Source organism: Glandiceps talaboti, chromosome 8 (genome assembly GCF_964340395.1).
Source record: "Glandiceps talaboti chromosome 8, keGlaTala1.1, whole genome shotgun sequence".
NCBI classification, from domain to species: domain Eukaryota; kingdom Metazoa; phylum Hemichordata; class Enteropneusta; family Spengelidae; genus Glandiceps; species Glandiceps talaboti.
This window is the reverse complement of record NC_135556.1, coordinates 23,107,412-23,128,665: the sequence shown is the minus strand read 5'-3', so window position 1 is coordinate 23,128,665 and position 21,254 is coordinate 23,107,412.

Here is a 21,254-nt window from a genome sequence, read left to right as displayed (position 1 = left end):
TATTATAATTGTGGTAGGTTATTGATAACGTACTACTGTCTAGTGAAGTTATCATTATACAACCTTCCTCATTTATTGAACCGCTTCAACTCAGTTGACCTCTCATTAGAAGCGTACAGTATAACCCCTTCACGAACAATTGTTACAGCTCAATAACGTAAAAATTCTAAGCAGCCTTCGACTTTCTGTAAATAGATCCTTTAAGCTTAAAACTTTACCCACAGTCTGTTAATATCTGGTATCTCATTGTGGAGTCACGATGGGTGAATGGTTAGCGTGACCGGCTTGGAATCTACAGGTTGCAGGTTCGAGCCCTGTCGCTGCCTGCTGTTTGTTTCTGAGTGGCTAAAGTCCTTGGGGACCTGGTAGGATGTAGGTTGCAATGTGAAGGCTTTAATCCTATGCGCTGAAATGGCTGCAATGGATTGTATGCTCCCCGGGGAGTTGAGGAAGACTAAAGGGCCGTTGTGCCGTTCTGATCCGAGCCAGGGGTAATAAAAATTGTAAAGCGCTTTGAGCACGGTTTGGGAAAGCGCTATATAAGAACCCAACATTATTATTATTATTATTATTACCTTGTACAGTCATAACTTTAGGGTGGACTACGTGTGATGAATAGTCCTTAATGGAAAAGGATATATTGGGAATTCACTATGTTTAATAAAAACTTTGATGTTAAATAAGATAAAATTCGTTGCTTTCATTCATTTTCACTTATCAGTAGGGAGGTGGCATCGATCAAACCCTAGGCGGAAGTGGCGTATGGGCCTTGGTAGGGAACTTCCGTTAAAGGTCTTGTTTACTGCTTGCATTGTTATACAATTACAATAATGACATCAAGCTAGAAATATCAATATACAAAGTCAGTGCGACAAACACGTTGTAACAATTCAGGACAAATGGTGTAGCCACTTGGTATGATGTGTCTAGGACAGAGGACAAATGCTACAACGGGATGAAAACTTGTAATTGGTTCAAGTTTTATTTTCTACACCAAATCAGTACCTAGGCAATAATAATGTATTAATCCACTTTCAAGTTGTAATTCGTAATTATGTAATCAATATGATAAAAGGTAGCTGTAGTTTATGTGACACTTTTAAACAGCAAATCCTAAATTGAGAGTATTGTTATCACCAGGAACTCTTTCCTGTTGTAAATCCATCTGAAAGGATTGGGATTAGGTTCCAAGGCTTTATGTAGTGTAACATATCGTTATACTGTACGCAGTACAAAGTTACCTTTTTTCTTTAATTGAGACGTTTGGCTATTTTACTAAAGTACGCAAATTTAAGTTCGACTACAAAGGTACACTTTTAGTGTACTATTCCGAAGAGTAACCCAAGTAACAATACTACACGTACAATCGAACTATCCTCCAGACACACAAAGAAAACAAACAAAAAGAAATAATGTACATTTGACATGACGAATGGCAATGTAAAGGATTGGATATGCCTCTCGTTTCAACCATCGTCCCATCCCGTCAGGGACAGTGTTTCTTTATAGTCATCAAATTGAATTGGAAATAAACCAAAACACATTTTATTTTCAAAGACGTGAGGTGAATTTTCGCTTCAAATCCTCTCTTACTGTAAATCTTATTTTCAACATCTACAAATCTCGCGATGTTTGCTTTTCCAAAGGACGATCATTTGCCACCATAGCATGTCCATGCACCGTGTGATGGCGCGAGAGTAATGTCAGAATCCGGGACCTTGCGTAGATGAACACATCTATGCAAACATTCAGTGAATGCTACCGACGACGGCATAATGGACAGAAAGTCGCATCGATACTAAAATCGGAAGTATAAGTAATCAGACATATAAAACCAGTCATGTAATTACACTCTCTCCCTTTATTCTAATTAACCCCCTTAGGCCACACTATCAAAGCATTGTAGTGTCTACTTAAACGGACACAGTGGTAGTATTTTGTGTGATAAAATGCATATAAGTAAGGTTATAAAAAATATAGCTGCCGACTGCCTAATAATTTATTATTCACACATATTTTAGACTTGAGTATGAGAAAAATACTGATTTGGGTCACGATATCCTCATGTTATGATTGTTATGGTTTTGTTTACAATATAGTTTTGTTAGAACTGGGATAGGGAGACCTAGTTAAGATTTTGCAATTTGGGTAACAGAAAACAAGAGAATCTGGTACAGGGTGTAGAATCCATCCCGGTAGAAGAGAGGGGATATGTTACAGTGTTACAGGGTTAGAATCCCGGTACGAGAGAGAGGGATTCTGGTTAAGGGCTTAGAATCACGGTAGATAGAGGGGCTATCTCGTAAAAGGGTTAAATTCGTGTAACAGAGTGAGAAGAATCTGTTGCAAAATTTAGATTCAGAATAAGAGAGCGGGAAATCTGATGGGGGGTTCAGAGCCCCAGTAACAGAGAGCGGGGTGTGACAAAGATTAGCACTTAAATAATTTAATAAACACATTTAAAGAGTCTGATGGAAATCTGAAATGAAGAGTGTACAATCTGGGTGCTAGAGATAGGGGAATCTGGCAAAAGGTTTAGAATTCGGGTAAATGAGGGAGGTGATCTTGTAAAGGTTTAGAATCTAGGTAACAGACGGGGGAGTCTGGGAAAAGGTTTAGAATGTGGGTAACATATGGGGGAATCTGGTGAAGGTTTTAGAATCTGGGTAACAGTGGGGGGGGGGTTGAACAAAAGCATAGGTATTCAGATAACAGAGGGGTCGGATGTAGGGTTAGTATCTAGGTAACAGAGACAGGGAAATCTGATAAAGGGTTTAGTACCCAGGTAACAAAGAGAGGGAATCTGATGAAAAGTTTAGAATCCAGTTAACAGAGAGAGAGGGGAAATTGATAAAATTTATGATTTGGGTATCAGAGAGGGGAATCTTACAAAGGATCTAGAATCCACTTAACAGGGAGGGGAATATGATAAAGGTTTTAGAACTTGAACAAGAAGAGGAAAATCGAATTAACTTTCACCTTTACTTTGAAAATATAACCCCTCGTATGATAGGAAAATAACAATGTTGTGTAGGGTACAGGTAGTAACGTAAATTTGTATCAATCTTTACAAAAACAACACACATCCAACATCTGGGAAACACTTTAGACAACAGTTTAATATCATTAAAGTTACAGGAGCTGTTATCTAGACGCCATTCTAGATGCAAAATTATGCATGATTACAGGAATAACATTTGACAGTAAAACATGATCACTTGGAACGGTAAATGGACATATTGCAGTTGTTTTTGAAGCATATACTTTGGAGGTTTTTTTTCGTCAATTCCGAAATGTCTGTGATTAATTAATGTAAAAACAATAATGCTTTTATCTTATGGTACATCAGTCATGCCTACTTAGGTTATTAATTAGACTTGCCTTAGCTTACACTTCGTGATCTGATATTAGACAGGGCTGTAAGAATTAATATTAATATAAAGTTTAACTTTTGATTTCACCAATTTCAATCTTTCGACGAAGGAACTGTTCTCTTCTCTTTTCGGTACATCTAAGAATATGGTTGCTGACTTATATTCATCAGGAAATATGTTAATAAATCTACTTAATTTGTCATAAGTTCCACAATATCTAAAGTGCTGATTCTTTCAATTTGTATTTTATCAGAAATGTATGTTAAGTGGGATGTACGTGTAAGACATATTTTATCATTTGTACAGTAGCATGCCTTACAAAAATGTGTTTATCCATCTACAGAATGGAAACAATTATTTATATTTTATCATTTGTACAGTATCATGCCTTACAGAAATGTGTTTATTCATCTACAGAATGGAAAAAATTATCCATGGATTCATCTACTATAATCGATCAAGTAATCAATCTGTTCCTAAGAAATATAAATGTTATTCAAAGGAAAATTAGTATAGCTATTACGATGATGTGACATCATGCAGGCCACCTGCACAAATCTCTCTTGGCCACTATGTCCAGTTCAACCCTATTTAGTATTTAGCATTGAGTTCAAGTAATAGATATGGTGTTAATTATACCAATACAAATAAATTAACTGAGTAATTAGTCTTCAAACGTGTTTTGTAGACTAATGAGTATACTGCTTAGCATATTAAACATCATAGAAAGGTAAGCGTGAATATTAATTGGATGATTTGCATATTCGTATGTTAGTTTATATATGAATGAGATCATTTGCATACTGCTTGTTGTTAGTCGCCTTATTTGTCAGCACTCAAACGATCAAATTTATTTAACCAATGTATCATGTATTACTATATTAATATATTATTCATTTCTTATAAAGACGTACCACAGGTGCTTCTTAGCGCCTTGCATAAGCTTGGAAATGAAACCCGATCAGATGAAATAGATTATGTAAACACGATGTCTAGAAAAATGTATTTAAACTACGTTTAAAAATTGTCCACAAATAGTTCTATTGGGAGGGGGCACACACTGAAAAAGCAAACTGGTCACAACCCTTATCAAATTTACAGCTTGATTGAACCAATTTAAAGTGAATGGAGATTTCTTGTAGGAACATATACATGCCACTGTCTAGAACCATTTATCTTAGAGAATCTGAAGATCTATGGATAAAGGCCATGTATCAAGGCCATAAATTGTGAGGTTTCAATTATCTGTCTTTATCTAACGTTTTCCTTTTTCCTATAGAGCCTGAGGAAAATATCGTAAAATTGCATGGAAATTAAAAAGAAATGAATTGAAATATCATTGCCTGAATAAATATGAATTAAAAAAGACCAACATAATTTTTTTTTAATTTATCAGAACCACGGCAATGTTTTACATGTATTTCAGAATCTTTATTCAAAAGTTATTTGTTGTTCTTATTCTAGCCTGTGCGTGGCAATCCTGAATGAGACAAGTTTTGCCTTGACAAAATGAATGTTGGTAATTGATCAGAAACAAAGCACTTGGGATCCAAACCAACTGTGTTTATTGATATTTGTGGAGAAGATTGGAAGTCCAGTTTACCACACGAAGCAAGCAATAAACTAAGTGAGTAGGTGAGTAACTTGAAATTCAGAGATATAAACAAGCTGATAAAAGTCACGATAATCTACATCATAGACATTCGTATATATCACTGTTGTTTTTGTATCATGTTTCCAAACAAACCGAAGATTTATTTGTTCACCAAAGATTACTATGTGCTATAGCCATTCAGGCTACTGAATGGAACAGTGCTTTGGAGATTGATATAAATTAGATTGATATCAGTGATCTTGTTGTGTTACTTAATGTTATCTTCTTTTCCTTATCTCACTTCATACGAAATAGAAAAGTCAAGGCTATTCCCTCCACGATTGCAATTATCTACCAACATAATATTGTCAATAACTGATCCAGAAACGTGTGGGGCAAGTGTTTCTATATACAATGGGAAGATCCACCCTTCGAAAATTGCCAACAGTCAAACGACTGTCTTCACCGGTTAATGTGCTCTTGCATGTATGCACATTTATAATTATTTGTATCTAAAAATAGAAAACTCTCTTCAGTTCGAAACCTTTTACTACATACCTTTTTCTGATATCATGTTTTACTTGTCAGTTAAATATTATTCACGTCGTATGGTTGATGGCCAATTCGTAGAATATGTAAAGATATTTTTTTAAAAATAGAAATGCACATACATGCAATTCACATCTTATCAGAGAAACAATATAATTTTCACTGTCGTCTATGTCAGCATGAGTGGCGTCTTTTCACTCATCAGAGTCGGCTTGTCATACACTTCACCTCGTAAACTTTCACACGTTTTATCTCATTTATCCTCGTTCCCGATATAGTTTGTCCAGAGATAATTGCACCCTTAAAGTGGACTAATTCTGATATCAATTAGCCAGCCGCTTTCCATCGTGTCATAAATGTCAAATGTTAGTTGCACTGTAAAATGAATTCCCGTTTCGTCTCACCGTCCGTTTCTTGACAACCCGACTATAGTACACTCGCGCCAATAAGGATGTTACAAAATATAGAAGGGCTGGCAAAATAAATTCTTTGTTTTCCTAAATTAAATTAAATTAAATTTTAAATTTACATTTTAAACCTCCAACCCGTAGATTACATACTATACTAGCAATGCTAACTAACCCTTCACTAATATTGTAATTATTGGTGAAAGCTATTTTAAAACGTCAGCTTATCTTATCAATGCAATGACTGAGATACGGGAAGTAGACGCATTAAGATGTGGAGATAGATGTTGACTACATTAACTGTAAAGGAGATTACTGATAAGACAATATATTCGAAGAGGATAGTGTGAATAAGATTTGGTTGCTTAAAAATTGTGAATTGGTAGTGTACATCTTGGAAATGCTGGATGCTAATTCAGTCAGCCTCAGAGTTCAAGTAACAACTCAAGGCGTGCATCTTTTTTTAATGAAGTATTTTTAGTAAGAAAGTCCAATGCTTCTGTGTCTCAATCTTTCATTGATTGATCTAACTGTCGTTTAGTGTGATCATTATCTGTCTGTTGGAGTTGTTTAAGTTCTTTTAAAGTTTAAAAAATGTTCTACTGTGGAAACCAAGCTTTAAGCTAACTAAAATATACACAAGTGAGTGAGTGAGTGAGTGAGTGAGTGAGTGAGTGGATGGATGAATGAATGAATGAATGAATGAATGAATGAATGAATGAATGAATGAATGAATGAATGAATGAATGAATGAAAGATTTCATTGTGCAACTCAAAACAAAAGTTAAATCAGTGAGTATCTGATCATATAATTTTACAAGTACCTGTATACGGGAAATTTCCCCTTTCTAGACATTGAAAGTACCCCTAAAGTGTCAGAATTGGATGTTCTTTTGCAGAATATAATTTTAACTAAGTTCGTCCTCCTTTAAACGTTTGCTTGTGGATAGCTGGTCAAATTACAATGTGCGTAAGTATAGACCAGACCGATTGACGACACAGTCCGATCTACATACTCTGTATTCAAGACTGCGTGGTTCTGCGTAGACCAATTTTAGTCTCATTTCAACATTTTAACCGTTAATTTGTTTGAAAGGTAAAAGGACGTAATGGATTTATTTCTATCGATGATGATATAGTTATCTCATCCGTCACAATTTATTCATGCACAGTGGACAGTGAAAAATTGGTTATAAATGTATTAGAATACCATTATAATGATATGTCCATTCCTAAAATATCGCAAATGAGATAAAGAGACTAAACTTGAGGGATTATGATATGCAGCTAGTCAGGCAGATAGATGGATTGACTGCATAACATAGAGCATATAGGCGTAACATTTATGGATAACATAGATGAACTGTCTGAGAGAAATCTGAAGATGCTTACAAAAATAGACCAGAAGGATTGATCAACAAGAAGTTAAAGGAGGGAGGAGAGACAGACAGACAGACGGAGACAGACAGACGGAGACAGACAGACAGGCAGACAGACAGACAGACAGACAGACAGACAGACAGACAGACAGACAGACAGACAGACAGACACGCTGTAGTGTTACGAGTGTAGTGATACTCGCTTGAAGAAAACAATTTAATACAAGACTGGAACGTTGTGATTTATTACATGTAAATAATACCCACTGACTTTCAAGTGTGACGTGTCATACCTTTAGGTTTTTTTGTTGAAACAATAGACAGACAGTTGCCCGTATTTACTGAAAATGAAACCGCAGACTCTGAGTTGTTCTACAAATCTTGACTATTTTTTCAGTTAGACATGAATAAATAACAATGTGGATGTTTTATGTCATAAGTGCACTTACTTACGCTTGACATGTGTTCCTAAGTAATGTTGATTTCAATATTCATTGATGTCATTTTCATCGCTATTCTGAATATCCATAATGACATGGCAACATTAGTGATGAAATGGACTATGGTTAAATTAACAAATGTGTTCAATTAGAAATATTCAGAGTGCTCTACCAGACTGAATCAATACAGTTGGCTGATTGTTTTTTATGTGCATTCCCCATTTAGGGTAAGCAGCGAGTTATTACATTTGTTATTGAACATGTATACATACACTTAGACACTTTGAAGTTGTGCGTTAATGATTGATCTGTACAATTCGACGGTGTCTGCTAGTTCACGAGCTTTGACCTATCTACGAATACACGTGTACAGTTTTCAATTGCCTTGGACACATTTTCCAATTCGGCTTACACGACCTTCTAAATTAGTATACTGTAGAATGTTGTTGCTTTAATACTGCAAAATGGAAGCCTTGCCTCGCAGATTCACACGCTTACTTTGCCCCTTAGGCGAGTTAAACTTAACAATAAAGGTGATGCAATGATAGTAGTGACAATATGATTAAATTTGATGAAGAAGAAAGCTTGACTTGCTTTATTTAGTGTATTTAACGTCCATCGCGTTTGTCTATCGTACGTACGGAAGACGAATCAGAATATGACAAACACAGTTAGACGTAAAGTATAGTATAGTATAGTATAGTATAGTATAGTATAGTATAGTATAGTATAGTATAGTATAGTATAGTATAGTATAGTATAGTATAGTATAGTATAGTATAGTATAGTATAGTATAGTATAGTATACAAGCAAATCAAAAGAAGCTCTACAATTGATTGATCAAATTGGCGCCCTGTAAAAGAGAGAGAGAGACAGACAGACACAGGGAGAGAGAGACAGAGAGACAGAGAGACAGACAGACAGACAGACAGACAGACAGACAGACAGACAGACAGACAGACAGACAGGCAGAGACAGACAGGCAGACAGACTAACTGATTGATTGATTGATTGATTGATTGATTGATTGATTGATTGATTGATTGATTGATTGATTGATTGATTGATTGATTGATTGATTGATTGATTGATTGATTGATTGATTGATTGATTGATTGATTGATTGATTGAGGCAGTGGGACAGACTGACATGGGCACACACATATCATATGAATATAGACAGAACAGATACATTGTATATACAATACTTTAATAGCCAAGCATAAGTGATTTGTTGTTATCCTTCACCATATATAGCCTATGCCTTGTGACGTTCATTGTAGATTGAAGTTATAATACAATTTACTCCTCTATCCAGGATATATTGAATAATCCTTTACAAATTAAGATAATTCTGTAAAAAAAGAGGGTCAACGTCATATTTACTACGCAGGTTACTGTCTCACGTCAAGCTCTAATGTTAACGTTAATTCTCCATCAGTGCTACTTTTCCACCACTTGTACACGTGATCACCTTGGATATTTAGCGAATTAACTCAGTCTACATACCGTGTTCGTGGTTAATTTGGATCATTTATAAGTTGTAGAAGTAGCCAGGAAGCAGATGGACGATGGACAATTTTATATTGTCTTCTTATTTTGATGCCAGTTTCCGCATCCACTATTTCTCGCGAGATTTACAATTTTCGCGGTGTTATTAATTTTTTTATAGAATACGTAAAAAAAAGGTTTAGGGTCGGTAGTGAAAAACTAGATGGAGTCGGGTAACCGGAACCAAACAATAGGCCTAAACATACTTATACAATGTTCAAAATGATTGGATCATAAAATCATCAACACCATAACTAAAAGAAAGTTGTTGCCTTAATTCAATGCAAATAATATAATATTGACAAATATGACAACAATTTGATTGCGCCATTGCTCTTCGGGCTGCCTGTAATTTAACAGTTGATGTTTTAATGACGTAATGTTGTCATCTCAGAATACAGAATCTATTCGTAGATTGCAAACGCTGTTCTATTAAGTATTAAATCATGACAGCTGAGAGATCAGTGTGTTCTCCCGTCACACCAAAACTTTACGAATATCAGAAAGTTGTATTCTGTAATCTGTGACAATTCAATTTAGAATTAGATTAATCACGGAAGTATTATACTTCCATGGATTAATCAAGTATTCAGCCTTCCCATCATATTTTTCTTACTGTAAACTACTCTGGATAAATTGTGATAAATAAACTCGTCACAGCGTATTTTGACCTACTTGAGTCTAAAATATGCTTTAGTTTTTCCAAATCATAAAAACATTGAACAGCACTAATGATTCCACTTTACCGCCTGTCGTTGCGCTTCCGGTCATGTTGTTCACGTAGACTATCTTGAGGGTTTTTAGCTGACAAACAGATCACGTATTGATCGTGTCAATTTGATATTTCTTAATGATACCACCCATAGGTAGTTGATTTCATCTTCATCAGTACAGTAGGGTTCAAAACATGTGTTTTAAAAAAACACACGATCGTTTCAATCTTTACATCCTTCAGTTTCTCAAGGTGATGTGAACAGAATGTGTTTATATGTTTCGTCGTGATCAAAGTTCGGATCTGATAGATCTTTTAACTGCCTTTCTGTTTCATTAGACACACTATCAGTCAATTCAAGTGGTTGACGACCCTGCCCACTTGATACAGTCTTCAAGTGTATAGGTTTTGGTAGTTATTTTTCTTTCAAAATATTCCTTTTTTCCAAAGAAAAAAACATTTCACAATGGAGTCATGGTGGTGGTCAAAATGTTAGAGTAGCAGCTTTGAACAGTTTAGTTGCACAATTGTCTGTTTGAGTCTCAATGGTAATTGGTGAAAGCCTTTAGGCAGGATTTGATCCCCGATTGTGCCCCAGTCAACAAAGCTGCATCATATCATTAGGGACCTGGTAGGATAGAGGTTGTGATGTGAATGCTTTAATCCTGTGCACTTATAGAGGCTTCAATGGATTGTATGCTCCCAAAGGAGTTGAGGACGGGTAATGGGCCGTTGTGGCACTATAGGTCCATGCCAGTGGTAATAATTGCAATGGCATTTGCGCATAGGACGGAAAATGCCATTCAAAATACATAATATTGGGTCTATTATTACATTTGTGCGTAGAATCATGCCTATCGGGACTAACATAGCTTTCACTAGATAGGAAGTCGGATATGATGAAAATATAACTTTTTTGTACCAAATAATCCAAACTACACAAAAACCTATGTTAAATAACATCAAATTCTTGTGTAATTCAATATATTGCAAAAGTGTGTAAAATGTTTGTTATTGTACGTACGATAACAACATTTTACCCACATTTTTAGCTTTTTACAATTTATTGAATTACAAACACGGACTTTGTCGATGCTGTTTCACTTTTTTTTCAAGTAGGAAAACATGTTAAATTCATTTTAAATCAAAATATATACCCATTTGTCATCCGCATGGCCAACTCATAACACTTGATCGACCCGGACTAGTACGTGAATACGATTTAGTGTGTATTAGTGTATTTTAGACACAGATTGTTGACAAAAATGAGGTCTTCAATTGCGAATCTTATATAACATTTATATTATATTATATTAAAAAGAAAATACTGATACGCATGTTCCATGACCTAGGGTCACTGCAGATATATCGAAAATGTACCTTACACACTTCTGTAGTGATTGTTTACAGTGTGAAATATACCACAAGGGGTTATCAAGCGTAAACTAGTCTTACCTAAATCTTGGCTTTGGATTAGCAGCAGTGCCAATATATATCTGACAGCTGCGCTCTAGTGATTACATACAAGCAAACAGATTGTACGATCGACTCCAAAAGTAAACAAAGTTGTTTTTCAATATTTCCACTTATAAAATGTATAAATACTTGTTAAATATATGAATATACGAATTAATTGTTTGTTAACGCCACAAATTTCTACTAAGTAGTTTTTCTTTCCACTTCGATCAATTACAAGGTCAACAATGTAAAGCTAATACCACATGTGAAAGTGGTTTTATACTCCTTTCATTTCGATTTTTCTACACTTATTATCAATTTTGAATCCATTAATCCCTGTTTGTAGCTTTAATGTAAGACAAACGAGACATCAGCTGAGGCACATAGTAACCTTTGATGTAAGACAAACGAGACATCAGCTGAGGCACATGGTGACCTTTGATGTCACAGAGGGATAAAATTTGCATAAAACAATGCTAACGTCTACGTTAAATGACTATCCGTATACCCATCCTATCGCAAACCGTGAAGGTATTATGTTACGATCACACGAATACTTATAGATAGGGTGTAAATATAGATATCCCTCTTCGGATCTTTTGGATTTATTTGCCGCTCTACTTCGTTGTATTTCTCATCTGTTTGTGAACTGACGTTTTAATTTACGCAAGGGGATGAATAAAGTGATTTTGACTTTGATTACTTGCTGACTTTGTCGAGAACATCTATAAGACCGTCTACTCATCATCGTGAAATACATGCTATGCATACATGTTGTACATACATAGTTGCATACATACATACATACATACATACATACATACATACATACATACATACATACACACACACACACACACACACACACACACATACATACATACATACATACATACATACATACATACATACATACATACATACATACATACATACATACATACATACATACTATATGTACTTGAATGATGGCAAACTGAAATAAGGAGGCGAGAAAGGAAATAAAACGGCGTCCAAAAACTGTTCGACCATATCTGAACATACAGCTTGTCCCCTTGTACTCTACTTCGACGTAAATTTATGGCCGGAACTTTAAAAATTTTGTAAGGAAATTCACACTATGCAGAGTTATTATTCACAATAACAGTTGCCAAACTAAACATAATGATGGCAAATTGAAATGTCGATCATTTTAACCCTAATTAGATAATTCTGTAATGCATGTTGACATTTACTGAGCACACAATAATATTAGCTTTCCTAATGCGTTCAGGCATTGAAACTGAAACCTCACAGACTATGTGTAAACCGACAAATTCTTTCAAATTTGATTTGGTTTTTGTACTTTTTTGATGAAAGGTTTTGATAATTTTAATTTGTGATTTATCAGTATTGACGAGTTCAGGTCGTAACTCAAATTACTCGCTGTGTAAAATCACTGCTTTACGACTCGACTGGTACTTTAAAGGTAATAAGGAAACCTTTTTTGAGAGACAGACATTCCTTCAAGAGGTCGTGTAGATGACTTTTAAAAATTAGACTGGGCTCATGATTGACATTTAGAAACGACGCCAATTCCTTCAATCTGTTGGTGCAATTCAAATTTATGGACGGCACGATAGCTTTGATTTTATCTTCGACCAAGTAAGTCTTCGTACGCGGCAGTGATATATTTCATTCTGTTGATTTGATGCGGCTAGGTGGAATCGTGTCTCGTCGTCAACTTTTTTCGCGCTTAATGCTGTCGCTTAACTGTGGTTGTTCGATTAGTAGTTACAATATGTCTTTCCATCGCATTGGAGCACTAAAGGCGCCAGTCAACAAAGTTACATGCAGTCATATCATACTCATGTTTATCCTTCATGATTAAAATCATATACACACCCGTAAGTGCTCAAGGGTATATTGTACTCAACGATCTTCGATCACCCCCTCCCCGACCCTGGTATTTCATTCAGTGGTTTCTATTGACAACCTTACTCTCGTTCTTATAAGCAGTTAATGCTTACTTAGTCGACGATAAAATCAAATGTTTGGTGTAAGACGATTTTTTAACTTCCTCTATTGTATATATATTATTCTTTTATGTATATAGATCTTTTTTGTCTGCCTTCAAATGCTATTAAGCGCTTTTGACCATAACATTGTGTATTTGAAACACCGGATTTATGACAAGGAGTGTAATGTATTTGAATCAAGTCTGTAACTAAGTATTGATTACACCTGTCTAGTCTATTCATAGCAACCCATATCTTATGACGCGCCTCCTATTGAACACATTCTGTTTAGCATGTTTGTCACTATATACCCTTCATATTGTTATGTTATACATTTTCCATTTACGGAAGAAAGGGAAATTGGATCACCTACATAGAAATTATGATTGCTGAAAATGCGTGATTCTATTGCTTAAAATGAATGAATGAATGTTGGCTGGACGCGTACTGTCACGGATGAACAGAAAAAAGCTCCTACATCAGTTAAATTGTCTCGAGATTGAACTGGTGATATTGAAATGACATTACTATACTTGTAGTACATAATTTAGCATTCCTGGTAGCATCTATTCGAATTATGGATTAAGGGGATTAGCTGTGATCGTGACCTGAGAAAACACATCTGAATTCAATTTTTCATCTGAAGCTACTCAAAGTACAGTGCGCCTTTCTTTGTATTCCAACCATGTATGTCATCAAAGGTAGTTCGATTGTCAGAGTTATCGATGAAATACATATGTCCATTTTTCATTGGCAGTCATCCTTAAATAACAAATAAGTGAATCAAGCTATCAAAAACTGTGAAGTTTTACATAATGCGTGACAAGTTTTCATGCTTCAATGATCTTCAACTATTTTTGAAATTCTTGTCACGCCTCGTATGTACATTTCACTATAGTACACCTGTCCATGTTTAGGTCACGTCACACGACATACGTGCCGTTGCACATTTCAACTTGTCTGGTTCATGTCACGCGCAATTGACTGTCGTAAAACGGTGCATGTCTGGGTAATGCCAATCGTCATGACATATGTACATTTCACTGTCGTAAAACGGTACATGTCTGGGTAATGTCAATCGTCACATGACATATGTACATTTCACTGTCGTATATTGGTATATGTCAGAGTCACGTCTTCAAGGAATTGGAGTAGTAAGACGTTAGATAGACCATCTATAACTGGAATATCTAACACGTGAAAACAAAACCTGGCTGAATTCACTGAATCAGCTACATATAGTTGACTCATTTAAGGCTGAAATAAGAATTTACGGGGGGGGGGGGCTGGAAACAAATTGTTTTGGTAAAAAAAATTCGCACCCCCCCCCCCTCCTCTTCGCGCTCTCAAAAAAAATTCATGCCTCCCCCCGAAATAAATCCAAGAATGTTTGTAGCCCCCCTTCTGGCCACACATATTTTAATGTGTAATTATACAGTACCCCCCCCCCCCGCTCTCTACTTCAAAGGTGGAAATCAACTTCAGCGTCATACATAACAATGAGAGATTTCTTTACAAATAGATGTGGACCTTGTGAAAAAGGTCTCACATTGGGTTGTAACCTACAGTCTTGGAGATACTTAGCTAGCAGGGTTTACTCTTTCATTCTTGACTCTGGGCAGAAACAGCATCCTCCATGATAGCTAGTGGGGGGGGGGGGTAAGCCTTTTTTTAAAATATTAAGGACAATCATATAGGATGCCATTTAATGTCATACAATTTCAAACCATACACATTATCGAAAGCCATAGAGTACTTGAAAATTGCCTTCAATACCCCATTTTTTCTCCAGTCAATACATTATTATACAACTGTATGGCTATATTACCAACACTTTAACTATTCAGAGACATTTTGCCAGACACACACATTTACTTGGCTATTGACGTCCACTGCCTCATAATTAAATATACAGTAGGTAAAATGTATAGTAGGTAAATGAAGTGTACAATTTTGCAAAGTACAAGGTAAACGACTGCTCCTGAGGTTTGAATGTTCAAAAAAGTCTCCACAGACAAAGATAGACAGATACAGATACAGATACTGAGTCAGACTAGAAAGAAAGGTACAGACAGAGGTACAGACAGACAGACAGACAGACAGAGGAAGGCATACATTGAGTCTAGGTTTTAGAAGTTATTGTGGCGAAGCAGCGAGACATTTTTAATATATACGTCTTGAATGACTCAATTTCAGCATTTCATACCAGTTATTTTGCGTGTGTGTATTTTTACTCATTACTGACGAGCACAAGGTAGTAGTTATGAAGTTAATAGGAAAATTGCAAATAAATTTGACTCCGCATTTCGCGTGTTAACATTTTCATCTTTTCACCCACGTTCTCATTTGGTATTTCAAAAGATTGAATATAAGATTACAAATTACTTTACATTATTTGCTTATTCATTTAGTATTTCTCGTATAGATTGCCACTCATACTGTCGTCTCATGCAATTTAGTTTTAACTACATTCAGAATAATATTCTGAATGTAAACCTAGCCTGTGCAGTAATGAAGTCTTGGCTACGGCGTCGCGTAGTTAAAACGTTTGCAGTAAAACTTTGAAAATGATCAGTTTTCTAAATATATATTGTGATATCGTTGATCGTTTACAACGTAAATTGATGTGTGTTCAACGATTTAAACGGTTCTTTATTTAGTAAATTAAAATCAATGTATGTGCGGCGCAGTTACATACAATAATTACGTTAGGAAATGAACTACCCTGTAGGGAGTTCGGTTTTATGCTGTCCTCGTGTATTAGAGACATGATGTTCAAGGTATTCAGTAATGTTGTTGTTACCAGTCTACATCATTTAATTTTATGTGAGACCGTGTCTATGAATGTTACAATACCAGTATTGGTACTGTGTTCATATAAGCACTTTGTTTATTAATTACGTCACTAAGTGTATTTTTAATTTACAGCATACATGGTGAACAACATGACCAACAGCATTTTATTACACTGTTGATTGATGATGGTGGACAACGAAGATGGCTCCATATGCGCTCAGCCTTTTTTCTTTGTATAGTTTATTGTCTCCCCTATCTTTCTGTCTGTCACTGTCTCTGTCCTCCTCTTATTTTCCGTCTGCACCTGTCCTTCTATAAATAAATGTATAATATATATATATATATATATATATATATATATATATATATATATATATATATAGAAGGACATGTATAGAGCACTGTCTTAGCAGATTGATACTCACCGAGTTATATATATATATATATATATATATATATATTTATTTATATATGTCTGATTCAGTCTGTCTTTGTCTCTCTGTCTAGCTCTGTCTCTGTCTATTTGTCTATTTGCTGTATCACTTGTTGTCTCTGTCTCTGCTCTGTCTGTGTATGTATGTATGTATGTATGTCTGTCTGTCTGTCTGTCTGTCTGTCTGTCTGTTTGACTGACTGACTGACTGACTGTCTGTCTGTATGTCTGTCTCCGTCTCTGTCTCCCCCTTCCTCCGTCCTACCCTCCCTCCCTCCTTTAAAGGTGAAATATAGCTTCCCTTGGATTACAAGGGCATTGTAAATCATGAAAAAAATAACAGTTCGTTGGTTATATGATATAGAATTGAAACCGTGTCTGTCATATCTTTCCACACTGCTGGGTCTCAGATCTAGATAAGGTCATGTTATAGTAGCAATTCATTCATATACTTGAGATTAAATACTTGAAAGCTTACTGAAAAGTAAAACATCACTAAGTGAAAAGTCAACGTTGATAATATGGATTTTTAGTTCAGGGGTCAAAATAATGAATTACTGAAATGAAATAACACAGGGTACACACACACACACACACACACACACACACACACACACACTCTCTCTCTCTCTCTCTCTCTCTCTCTCTCTCTTTTACAGGGCGTCAATTTGATCAATCATTTGTAGAGCTTCTTTTGATTTGCTTGTATACTATACTATACTATATTATACTATACTATACTATACTATGCTATACTATACTATACTATACTATACTATACTATACTATACTATACTATACTATACTATACTATACTATACTTTACGTCTAACTGTGTTTGTCATATTCTGATTCGTCTTCCGTACGTACGATAGACAAACGCGATGGACGTTAAATACACTAAATAAAGCAAGCCAAGCTTTCTCCTTCATCAAATTTAATCATATTGTCACTACTATCATTGCACCACCTATATTGTTAAGTTTAACTCGCCTAAGGGGCAAAGTACGCGTGTGAATCTCCGAGGCAAGGCTTCCATTTTGCAGTATTAAAGCAACAACATTCTACAGTATACTAATTTAGAAGGTCGTGTAAGCCGAATTGGAAAATCTCTCTCTCTCTCTCTCTCTCTCTCTCTCTCTCTCTCTCTCTCTCTCTCTCTCTCTCTCTCTCTCTCTCTCTCTCTCTCTCTCTCTCTCTCTCTCTCTCTCTCTCTCTCTCTCAATTTTCATTTGTCCGTGGCATGATTCAATATTTTCTATCATAGGAAAATAATCATGAAAAAAACACAGGAAATTATTTGATTATTATTTTTTTCAATTTTGTAAAATTCGTCTTACTACATGTACTATGAATTGCTTGACTGTGTAACCCTAGTACTCCTTCCCATGCAGTTAAACATTCTGCCTAATCTTCTCACTTCTTTAAATCATGTTAAATCCATTGACTTTGTTAATCTTCAAATTCGTTATCCAGTTTGACAGTCTGATGTCAGAGTGGGTATTTGTAGTCGAGATAAACTATGTATTTTAAGAAATCGACAAACTCGTGAACTCTAGGGACTTGGTGTTGTTTGTACATACATACATACATACATACATACATACATACATACATACATACATACATACATACATACATACATACATACATACATACATAACGTTATTTTAACGATGTGTTCACTACCCAATCTTGGGGGATACAAACTCCATCTACATATGGTATATACGTTCAACTTACTGTATTGTATGATGTAAACAGAATTGCAACTCTCGCTTTTGCTAATGAAAGCAAAACGACTAAAAAGTAACGACATTAAGCAAATTTACTTTAAGACCACCTGCATCACTCTTCGCGGTGTCTCCGCATATAGCCGAAGTGGATAAGACGGTTAATTTGTCAAAAACACACGATAGAAGTAAATCTTTCAAACGGCTGTTAGCTTGTGTGATTGTGGTTTCAGCAGGAGGGTTCAAGTGACACACACATCTTTAATTAACGATAACTAACACATGCCGTGTTAAGTCATATCGATATATTATTCACAGAAAATGTTAAAAGAAAACGTTAAATTGGTTTTACTACCTGTAGTTTTTTTCCATGCCCATAAAAGAACTGCAATAGTCTACAAACTAGAAGTAATCTTAGTTAATTCAGTTATTGAACGTTAGCCAATATTTTATGTCAAGCAAGTCTCCATTGAATGCAATGTCTATCAGGTAAGAGTTGAGATAATTGAATGCACTGTCTGTCATAGGTTTACTGGTGTTGTTGTTGCCCTGTTTTGTTTTGTTTTGTTGTGTGTGTGTGTGTGTGTGTGTGTGTGCTGTTGTTGTTGTTGTTGTTGTTGTTGTTGTTGTTGTTGTTGTGGTGGTGGTGGTGGTGGTGGTGGTCGTCGTTGTCGTCGTCGTCGTCGTTGTTGTTGTTTTTGTTTTTGTTATTGTTGTTGTTGTTGTTGTTCCAATGGGCTGATAATGCTAATGATAGTGCTAATCTGACAAAGTGGTGCTGAGAAGAGAAGCTTATAGAACCCCCCCCCCCCCCGTATTACTTCGCATAGTGTTGTAACACAAGTCTTAAATTTAGGTGAAACTACGCAATGCGAATGTATCTGCTTTTAGACTATGCATTTAACATTAAATCTTCGACTGAACCCAAATATCCTAACACATTATATCAACATTTGTAGAAAGTGTTTGGAATCTAGTTGACGCCACATCAAGCAGTTTTACGGATATTTAATTTAAAAGAGGAAATGGTCGTCTTGTTCATGTGACAACATCGTGCCTTTTTGTCGCTTGGTTAGAGATTCGTTTACGTCACTAAGACACAGATATTCCATACCCGACGACGCTGCTGCAAGACATCGGCAACTCAGAAATATTCCCGATGTTTGCACAAATATAACATCTTGTACTTTCCATTCATTTCAGTTAACACAGCATATGCTTCCACCTTTTAACTCAAATTTACGAGTAATGACGCGTTGTACGAGGTCGTGTCACTTGATATACAGCTGGTGTAAACGAAGATTTAAAGCCAGTCTGGGTTCTCAAGACGGTGGATAAAAATCCATGATTCACAGCGACAGATGATGAGCTTTTCAATATTAAGGTACATACCCAACAAGAGAAATGGTTTATTTTTAAGAGTTGTGCCAAATTTGGTATATCAAAAGAATTTATTCAGAAGGCATAATTGCTGAATCGCAAGATATATCGACTGTGTACCGGTGATAGTTTTATTTTAAGGATATCGGTGGCCATAGGGTATTCGTGTATATTTTGTTCTTGTTCCACTAACTAGAACTTTGTGACTAATCATAAATAATTCGCAATTGCAAAATTTGCGAAATACAATTATTTTAATTTGAGTATACTGTAAGGCCTGAAAATCAAGTCTCGTAAACTACTTCCAGTCCAATGACTTGCAATTTGAAAGCGAAACATGTTTAAGTAAATTACCTACGACAATCTCGTGTTTGAAATAAAAATATCAATATTTGGCCCTTAATAAAATAAGAAATATCGACCCGTTTTTTGCACAATTGGGGAAATCTCGTCTATTAATTTTGCAATTCATCATGTAATCATACGAGCTGTGGGATTACGTCAAAATATTTATGGAGAAAATACGGATTGATTAAACGTACATGCTCGCGGCGATGCCATTTCATTAGTAGTATGGTACTAAAGATTTCAGATAGCAAATAACGGCTTAAGTAATCTCTAGACGATACGCGTGCATGCAGGATGTTGATAGGATTGAATAAAGTACGTACGCAATACGGAGACCGTGTTCCCCTCCCCTTCCCTCGTTCTTACTACTTACCAGTGCAGTTTTCACATGCAAGATCTCCGGGAAATTCTTCGCACAAGTCACAGTTGATACACTTTCTAACTGCAGCGCTCCACGATTCTCCTTCTTTGCACATTTTACTTTCGACTCTTGTCAAGCTTGATAAAAGCGCCAAAAATGACATAGAAATTAGAATTCTATGAAAGTTGCACAGATTCGGCATGGTGTTAACTCTTCACGACGTGGAAAATGTCATAAAGGAAATTAACAGCTAGCCAGCCAGAAACCTCTAGCAGATTGAAGAGTCCACACGTGAACACTGATGTGTGTTCTGTTCTGTTCTGTTCTGCTCTGTCTTCTTCTCTGTTCTACAGGCTTTTCATTATGAAGCAATTCAAAATAATTGGTGTGATGTCATCAGTCTTTCTACGCTGGGTGACTCTTTACCAAGTAACATCACGTGCCGTTTCCAGGGCACGTATCAGGGATACATGACGTTTGTAAACCAATCGTTTTTCTCTTTTTCAAATCGAGGGCTTGAAATGGATCCAAATTTGAAGCGGAAAGAAAGAGGTCCGCACCGACACCACCAACCATTTATATATCGATCTTTGTCGAATACACTCAGTGTGTTCGGAGTGGCTGCTTTTATGTGCCTGTAGTTAAGTGCACTTCCAATCGGTGGCCTCAATCACACATTACATTCCAGTGGAGTACATGTCGTGTCAATTTCACCATTCTTTTGGCGTACCTTGATTACGT